The following is a 4,228-nucleotide window of genomic DNA, read 5'->3' on the forward strand; positions in this document are numbered from 1 at the left end:
ATTTTTGTGTAGTCAACTATAAAGGACGTATCTTTGGTTTAGTATAAGGTCCTTCTTGCAAGAATGGTGTCTCAATTAGGCACTTCCAAAGGTGAGCATGGGTTGACATGAAGAACATATCTTGTCACATAATCTCATCTTCTTGAAACTTTTCTTTTACCAAAAGCTGTGGATCAATCATGTACTTATAAGGTATTTGCATTCAATGTTTGGGTTGTGCATCAATGTATAATTTCCATGCTATATAGGAGTTTGGGTTGGGCATCAATGTATAATTTCCATGCTATATAGGAGTTTGGAACAAGGTAATTTCTAGTCCCTTTTGAAGTCCAAACCACTTCAAATCCTCAACAGATATTGAATCCGATAGCATAGTTGAAAAAGCCATTCCTTCGCAGAGTCACTTGAAGTTTATCTAAACGATCAAGGAGATTCATTTAAACACAATAAAAAGAGAGAAAGGACTTAGTACACATGGATACCAAAATTGAGCCTACATTATTTATTCACAAAAAATTGATTTTTATGAAATTTCACATCACTACACATGTCGTGGTAATAGTTCTCTAAATATTCTCTTTACTCTCATCACTAGGAATTCTCTCAGACCTCTCATATGACACTTTGGTCTATATATGAAATTTCACATCACTACACATGTCGTGGTAATAGTTCTCTAAATATTCTCTTTACTCTCATCACTAGGAATTCTCTCAGACCTCTCATATGACACTTTGGTCTATACTTACTTTCTAGTTTTTCCTTTCCTATAATTGTTACAAGTGCCTCAAATTGCTTGGCATCTTTAGCAATTCTAAGCATCTCTGTATGCATTGCTAGGTAAAAGTACATATCTCCTAGGTCTAGCCACATTCTAAGTCGGAATAGTCTTAGGTGAGCAAACCAATACTTTGGGCTATCATCAATGTAGATAAAGAACTCATGAAAAGATTCCTGATGATGAGTGAGATAACTATGATCAATGCTCTTCCAACAAGTCCTGATCCCTGGTATTGAGAAAACTTTGGCTGTGATCTCAAGGTAGAAGATTTCTCTTGCATTGCGCTTGGTGATCGCATCACCATATTGCTGAATACTATGGCCACGACTTTACTTTATTCAAAAAAGCAATCAAAAGTCACCGTAGGAGTCATTGCTAACTACAAAACAAGTAATCAAAAATCTATAATACGGTTGTCTAATACTCCAATCATTTCATTGTTTATAGCAATTGCTTTTGGGCTTGTGTGCCTTTCAATATGTGGCCTAGGGGATCACTATGCAAATCAATACATGGATGTACATTGCAAAGAGACTCCCCAACAATTGTATTTGTTCAAAGATCAATAATAAAGAAGTACCACAAGGGGCACATACCTTAGGGGTCACCACAAGTGAGTGAAGAGCTCCGCTCCACTATGTCTTGTCTACATTTTTCAGTTCTCTTTCTAGTTTCAATTTTTGCTCTTTTAGTTGGTTTAGTGGTCTATTTTTTGTTTCACCGCCACGTCAGTGACTCGTGACTTACATCCTATACTCAACTTTGTGTTGAACTCTCTCTCTCTCTCTCTCTCTCTCTCTCTCTCTCTCTCTCTCTCTCTCTCTCTCTCTCTCTCTCTCTCTCTCTCTCTCTCTCTCTCTCTCTCTCTCTCTCTCTCTCTCTCTCTCTCAACCCCCACCTTCCTCCTCCCCCCCTTTTTCCTCCCGTGTTTTGTGCATACATAACCAACCAGCAGAGATGTTAGCTAACATTTGAGCCCCCTTAGGAGTTGTGGGCACCTTGTGTGTCACAAATGGGAGCGCACACAAATAGTCAATAATCTGGTAATAAATAGACCTTCAACCAAAAGAGACTGAGGTAGAAGCTTGACACAATATTAGGGACCAGAAGATGGGCTGGTCCCCCCCTTAAAGAGAATCTTTATTGATGGAGAATGGTTTTAGAACTGGAGAAGCCCCTCCGTTCTAAATCTCCAACTCGATGGTGGTCATTTCCTTCCCATGAGGGAAATTCCAAGAGACAATCTCTCAATTCCTTTTTCGTGTGTACTCGAAGCAAAAAAACTCTGCAAACCGTTCTAGATTTTGTTCCCAGAATCCCTAGGCGTAGACCAAAGCCTCTTCGCTCCTCCTCTATGATAGAGTTCCTGCAAAAAGCACAAACACAAAAGCAACAACGTGCTAGATCAATGATGCCCAGCCCCCTTGACCTCCTGCTAGCAACACATGACTGTGAGCACACACATAGAGAGCAGAGACCTCTCTAATCCATGCATCTGAAAACCCATGTTGCACATAGTGCCCCGAAGGAAGTCCCAGCAACTCCTTCATAGGCCTTATCAAAGTCCAGAAAGAGCACCACAAGAACCTCTCCTTGTAGGCAGGTGAGGGTAATTTCCACCCAAAAGGTGAAGATTTTGTCAAACTCAGAGCCTTTGCAAGGATTTTGTAGGTTGGGTTGAGAATGGTGGCCACCACTGTTGAATCTCTTATGGAGATCCCCCTTGCTTGGGGATGAGATAGATCAAACCCTTGCTCATGCTATCAAGCATCTCCCCAGTGCGCAAAATGTGATGATATGCACTAAATAGGTCTTGTCCAAGCACCTCCCAGTACTCCAAGAAAAAGTTGTGAGTCAAACACCTTCTCTCTACATGCATCCCTGTGCTTTGACTGCAGCTCACAATAAAAGTCAGTTGCTATTGCCCGTATGTCCTCAGGCTCTGTGACAATTGACCCATCATGCGTGACACTGGTAGGCAAACTCATGGCACCGCTCCTTAATGGTGATAAATGCATGTTGATCCTATTGTATCTGGTCCTCCATCTAGGGGCTACCTGGGTGCCACTCTTGCATCCTCTATAAGGAGGCAATGCCCCAACGTAGGTGCTTCTCCTCCTCTCGGGCCACAACCAATTGCGTTGTCGGCTCCCAAAGAAAGAAGCAACTAAGCTCCTTGAGGCCATTGGCCACACTAGCAGCAACATCTCTCTGTGTATGTAGACTCTCGGTCCAAAGCGCAACAACCTATTCTTTGAGCTCTATATCCAGAAAAATCCTCTCAAGGATGCGTAACATAACATTGACACTCGTCTGCCTCTTAGACAGTGATCGCTGTCATGTGATCAAAAAGTAGTTCTTGTCAAAATGAATATTGCATACCCAAGTCACATAAGTGATCACTAGCATAGAAACAATCTATCCTGGATCGATTCACTCCGCCTACTCTCTGACCAGGAGAATGAGAGACTGTCTGAGGGCCATGAAAAAAGCCAGCATGTTGCCATACATATGAGATCCTCAAAGCCATACATAGTCATTCCCAAGCAGCCAACTCATCCCCATGTATCAGAAGGGTCCTCAAGCATGTTGAAATCCCCCCAATGCACCATTGCTTTGCATGAGGTAGGGACTCCACCAAATGTGATCAAAAATCAACCCGTGCACTCTCATGGTTAGGTGAATAATTGTTAAAAAACCCACAAGGCAGACATGTATGTGCATAATGAACCACTGGGCCCTGCTTGGCACACTGATGCCTTTGCCCACAATGTCATGTTGCCATGAATCCTCCTTGAATGCCACCAGGTCCAAAAGAAGTTGACCAAAAGGTCTCATAGGGAGCACACAAGACCTGTCCACAGTGCCTGATATGGCTCTCACAAAAGTGATGCTCTTGGAGCATAAGCATATCGATCACTCCACCCACAAGCCATCTCTAGAGCTCCTGTCTGAGTTGACCCTTATGACATAGAAACCGGGGTCCACCTATACCCTGCACATTCCATGAGACAATTCTCATGGGGCCAGTGAGAGTAAGCTGACGTTGAGGCGGTTCGGGCCGGGCAACAAGAAGAGCGGCCTCGAAACACCCTTCAAGGCTCCTGTGCTGCTCAATTGGGGCTGGGGCAAGCACAATCAAAGACAACAACAACCCACAACTAGAACCCAAACAAGAAAATGGGCACCACCTAGTTGTAGAGGCGAACTAGGACGCACACGATATCTCCTTGTACTCAAACACACAAAGGGAGGGGAATGCAAGATAGCCACACACACCAAACACAAACATTCACCACACCAGAGAGAGGTAAAGAGCACAAATAAACTTGAGCAACTCAGTCTTAGCCTTAAAGACTAGATGCACACAAATCTTGTTGAGAAACAGAGAGACAACACAAAACTTGACCTTGTTGCCAATACACAAATTGTCTTAGGGTCACGGGA

Source organism: Adiantum capillus-veneris, chromosome 22 (assembly GCF_014529385.1).
Source record: "Adiantum capillus-veneris isolate H3 chromosome 22, ASM1452938v2, whole genome shotgun sequence".
In the NCBI taxonomy this organism is placed as follows: domain Eukaryota; kingdom Viridiplantae; phylum Streptophyta; class Polypodiopsida; order Polypodiales; family Pteridaceae; genus Adiantum; species Adiantum capillus-veneris.